General features: G+C 45.5%; 1 long non-coding RNA gene across 1 annotated transcript; it reads left to right on the top strand.

Moving 5' to 3' along the window:
- The first annotated feature begins 77 nt into the window (after nucleotides 1–77).
- On the top strand, nucleotides 78–4,735 carry LOC112474307. The gene is made up of 2 exons (XR_003044343.1): nucleotides 78–267; nucleotides 3,072–4,735. It is a non-coding gene; the product is annotated as an uncharacterized LOC112474307 (long non-coding RNA).
- Nucleotides 4,736–5,525: the final 790 nt, after the last annotated feature.

The following is a 5,525-nucleotide window of genomic DNA, read 5'->3' as shown; positions in this document are numbered from 1 at the left end:
CGGGGGGCGGCGGCGGCGGAGAAGGGGAGTGCGGGTGGGCGGGAGGGCGGCGCCACGTCACGGCTATTGTAGCTGTCCTGGTATATAAAGTCCCGCTGGCCAGTCGCGCTCCCCACCTTGCCTGCGCCCTCCTGCAAGCCAGCGGTTCTTCACACACTCGCCATCCAGTGAGACGCGCCGCGCACCGACGGAGCGGACATGGGCAGAGCGATGGTAGCCAGGCTCGGACTGGGGCTGCTGCTTCTGGCGCTGCTCTTACCCACGCAGGTGAGGCCCTGGCGCTCGGCGGGGCTCGGGGGCCGCGCCCGAGGGGATTAGAGACGCCCCCAGGGACCGGCCTGTTGCTCCTCTCCCTTGGGGCCGTGGGCTGGGACTCGGAGAGAAGATCTGGCACAATCTGACCTAGGGGAGGGTCACATGGAGGCTACATTCCACTCCCTTGCGAGCTGCCCGCACCCCTTCCGCGGCCCTGGGAACAATGCAGGTCCGCGAGTGGGCTGGTAGGACCCTGCCCCACCCCCAGGTGCCTCGCCGCCCCTTCCCAGGCAGCCTTTCTCCCACCTCCAGCTTTAACCGAGGAGTCGGAAGCACGAGCGGGGAAGAGAATGTGCTCCTCACCTCTGGAGCGCCCGGACACCTCCGACTCTTAGGAGAGGTCGTCCCTAGCTTTCCTGAGCGCCTCGCTTCCCTCTAGGAGTGTTCTCACCCCAGCGCACCACACAAAGAGAGCGGACGATCCCCTATGGGGGCGCCGCTTTCGACCATCCTCCACTCAGCTGGTTCCGGGATCCCGAGAAAGCCCCGACTAGCCGGCCCTTTTAACCCACCCCAGCCCCGCGTGGTACGAGGTTGAAGCCTGGGCGGGGACCCTCTCCCGACACAGCGCTCTCCTGGGTGCTACCTTACATGTCCATCTCTTCTCACCTCGGAGCCCCGTGTTGACCCGTGTTGGGCCATATTTGCCAGCCCTGGGCAGGCGGCGGGTAGGACGCTCTGTCCCAAGTCCCCGCCAGGCTTTGTCTCTGTACCCTCGCCCCCCTTGGCCCCCGCCGCCCGCCCCTATCCTCTGTCCTGGGAACCGACCTCGCTCCAGCGCGCTTATCAGGAACCGCGCTGCGGGGCGGATGGGCGTGCGGCCGCCTCAAGGGAAGCCAGGGTCTGAACCTGGGAGACCCGACCGGGAGGGGTGGGAGGTGGGGGTAGGGTATCGAGAAAAGGCATTTCTCTCCAGTAGCTCAGGCTTGGCGGGCAGGGATGGTTCTCCACCGCCTTCAATTGGGGCTTTCTGAGGAGTGTCTCCTGAGATTTTCTGAAAAGTTGGGTGCTCCAGGTCATTGGTCCTCATACAGTCAGCCTCCGGGCTCACCTGGCAGCGCAGCCTGAGAGCGGGCGCTCCTCGGCTTCCCCTCCGCGGGCGGGTAACTGTACCCTATTGTTTTGCGGGTCGGCTGGGCTCGGGAGGCTTTCACAATTCCTCGGTGGGGGAGGGGCGCGGCTGCAAGAAACCAACTGGACTCTCCCACCCGCTCCCCATCTCCTTTCCAGCCAGATTTTTCCCCAGAAAATTTTAAACAGAGGGTTTTAGTTAAGCAAATAAATCTAGTCTTGTAGGGAATTTTTTGTTTAATGTCAATTCAATACATCACCGTTTGCATTTTTGTTGGTGGTGCAGAAGACCTTTATATTGCCCTATTGATGCACTGGGCTTTATTGAAAAAGTCACCTGCTGTAGCAAAACATTTTGTGTGAATAAAAACAGATTACTTTCAAGGATTCCAAGCCAGGTCTTGCCCCTAAACAGAACGCCCCGTTTTAAATAAATTCCCATATTATTAACCCTTTTCGTTGGGAGTGCTCTTTCCAGGTAGGACAAGCTGAATCTTGCACATAGTAGGTGCCCAATAAATAGATTTGACTTGATCAAGATCCGCGCCCCCCTCCCCGCCTTTGGTTAGTCTATTTTGGATAGGACTTCTACATTTCTATAGTCAATGTTTGCTTGATGGCCTTTATGGGTTTTACAACAAAAGGGGCTGGTGCTGATATAGAATGGTTTTATCTTTGGATTATCAAGCAGCTAAATGTACATGTAGCCCAGACCTGCTTGGTGCCACATCCTCTGTCCTGTCTGTAATTAGAAGCCCTTGTAAACCCTCCTTTGCAGTGAGAGCTGAAATCTCCCATCTGCCTTTGTTCTGTGACAAAGGAGAGATTATCACGTGCCCCACGGGACTGTGCATTTTGTGACTTGAAAAATCAGTGTGGTGAATGATGCCACTCAGGCGCTGGGACACGGGGGGAACCTTAGTTCTTGGCCACAGAGCTGGGCTTAGTGACCAGGCAGGGAGGCTGCTTGTGGTGAAAACACCAAACCCTCTTGGTGTCTTTTTGTGAAGTCATTCTGACTTCTTGGTGTTTTTTGGTGAAATTTTGCCTTAAGGCAAGGGCTCGTTATATTTTTCAATTTAAAACACATATTGTGGCCATTTCGGAGAGGAGTTATATGTAACTCCAGGATTACAAGGAGAAGCAGATACTTCATATCCTTTTAAGTTAAAACCAAGGTGGTAGTAATTGGGTACATGAAAGTTACCTAGAAGATCCAGTATAGATGACTCAATTCTAGTACCGTAAGTCTCAGACTACAATATTTTAAAATCCGATTTGTGCACTTTAAAATCTCCCTCTTCCTGAGAAAACAGAGGAAACCTTTTTGGAATGCCAGTAAATTAGAATAATCACAGAAACTTGATTAGTTAACTTGTTCTTTTATTGCTTTATAAAGAATTAAAAATAAGAGTCATCTCCTTGGGAGTTAGACTTATTGGAGAACATTTTTTGTTTTTTTTTGTTGTTGCTACTTGCATTCATTTGGCATCTCTAGGTAGTTTGTTTTGAAACTAAAGAGAATGATCTTGGTGAGATGAAGCAAGAATTCAGAATTAAATGATGTGGGTTAGTAAATAATGGAGAGAAACAATCCAAAAGACTTACCTTAATCACATGTTAAGTAAAATGTGGAGGCAGCTGTGACAAGTGGAAATTTATCGGTAACATTTTATATATTTTAGATTTATTCAAACCAAACAACTGCTGTAACAGTTTCAAGTAACTCCACCCAAAATACCTCGACTACCCCAAGTCCAGCGAATGCCACCACCAAGGCAAGTGGAGGTGCTCTTCAGTCAACAGCCAGTCTCTTTATGATCTCGGTCTCTCTTCTACATCTCTACTGTTAAGAGACTCAGGCCAAGAAGCGTCTATACTTCCCTATCTTCTAAACCGAATCCAAATGGCGTCTAGACATCCAATGTGACAAGGAAAAAACAGGTCTTCGTTGAATCTGCTAATTCCACACCTTATTTTATTGACACAGAAAACGTTGAGGATCCCAAATTTGATTGGTTTGAAGAGCATGGGCAGGGTTTGACTAGATGATGAATGCCAATATTAAATCTGCTGGAGTTTCATATACAAGATGAAGAGAGACATATCCAAAATCAGTTAAGAGATGATTTCCTTAAATGTGGCTTAAGAAGTATGGACTCAAAACTTTACCTTGAAAATGAATAGCTTTTATCTTATCTAGAGATAAAGGATGGGATTCGGAACAGATTCAGTTTTCATTTGGTTCATTTAAAGCTATAAGGCCATAAAACAGGTAGTTTAAAAAGCTTCCATGATTCTATTGATCTGTACTTTAGAAGGAACTTCCAGATCTTCCTATAAATCCTCTGTATTGTTTTATAGTACTAATTTAAAGCCGATGTCACTCTAGAAAAAGTTTTACATTGTTAAGCTATCACTGTTCTCTTGGGAACTGAATTCTTTCTTTCGAGGCTTTGGATTTGACATTGCATTTGACTTTTTATATAGTAATTGACATGTGCCAGGGCAATGATGGATTGGAATCTACCCCAAATCCAAGCATAATGAGTAAATTTTGCTTATATACTTACCACCTATCCTTACTCAAGAGTGCCAGATTCATTTAGCTAAACTAATTCCAAGGAAGTAGAAGTACACTGACCTCAATTTCAGAATGCTTTTTATTTCTGCATACGTTGAATACTTTTTACAATTTTAAAAATGGTATATTTTGAAGGCAAAATTGGCCATCTTAAAATTGAAAAGGCAAATATGTGAAGGAGCCAAAACTATAAATCAGGTATTTGGGAAGTTAAGACTGGAAGCTTACTTACATTAAATTCAGAAAAACTTTTATACTCTTTCTGTACATACTTTTTTTAAAAACTATGACTCAATCAGGATAGCCATTTGGAACACTTTCTGTTACCGGTCAATATTTTTAGATAGAACCTGATCCTAAGCCTAATGTGGGCTTGATTCTGGAAAGTAAATCTTTTCACAACTGCCTCGATGCACAGAAACCTTTTTAAAAATAGACATTCCCTAAAGTCTTTTGTTCGCATGGTCACACACTGATGCTTAAATGTTCCAGTATCTAATATGGCCACAGTAGTCTTGATAACCAGTCGTTTTTTTCCATCTTTAGAAATGTACACAGGAACACCACATCCAACAGATCTCAAGCTACTGTGTGTGTGAATGAACATTCCCTTTTGTTTCATACCTGAATGCTGTACATCTATTTTGGATTGTATATTGATTGTGTTTGTGTATTTATGCTTTGATTCATAGTAACTTCTCATGTTATGGAATTGATTTGCATTGAACACAAACTGTAAATAAAAATAAATGGCTGAAAGAGCAATCCATTGTAGTTCTTTACTAATTTAATCACAGGACATGGTAGTACAGATATTTATTCCAGACATCCTTTTCCTTAACCTCCTCAAGTCTGCATGGTGCAGTAGCAACCCAGTTTCTCCTTGGTAGTCAGGATCAATCACTCCAGCCAGTATAGTAATTCTCCACTTTGTTGATGAAGAAGCTTGAGGCACTCCAAGCAGTCTTCACTTCCAGTTCAATTGAATTAAGTTGCTTTGTCTTTTGGTGGAAGCATTCTTCCCTTTGGAACTAAGATCTCTAGACCAGAACATAAGATCTCAGGGATAGAAAGTAATTTTTGCTAGTGGATCACATATTATGGGTAATAGTGGTGCCTGCCACTCCCATCTTCACTTGATTCTTGCACCTGTAAATCCTGGCTATGGAAGAAAGCATAATATTTAGAGTATAGATAACTTGGCATTCAATTCCTTAGTGCTGTAGGGTATTGTCACCTAACTGGAGCTATAACTTGAGTTTTCAAAGGGCCAGTGTTACATCAAGCCAGGTGCTTCAGGATGGTAAGAGACATGGTAAGACCTATGAATTTCATGGGCATGGGCCCATTGCCACACATTGAGTTCCTTGATCAGAAGCAATGTTGTGTGGGTCATCACGATGGGGATAAGATATTTAAATTTATAGATGATAGTTTTGCATAGTATGCATAGAAGAATTGCATACGGAGAAGGCAGATGCGTATCCAAAAGAAGCGTCTATTCCAGTAAGAAGAAAACACCTTTTCCATGGTGGAAGTGGTCCAATGTAATCAA

This window comes from Pteropus alecto, unplaced genomic scaffold, assembly GCF_000325575.1.
Source record: "Pteropus alecto unplaced genomic scaffold, ASM32557v1 scaffold79, whole genome shotgun sequence".
In the NCBI taxonomy this organism is placed as follows: Eukaryota; Metazoa; Chordata; class Mammalia; order Chiroptera; family Pteropodidae; genus Pteropus; species Pteropus alecto.
This window is presented reverse-complemented; position numbering and strand designations above follow the sequence as displayed.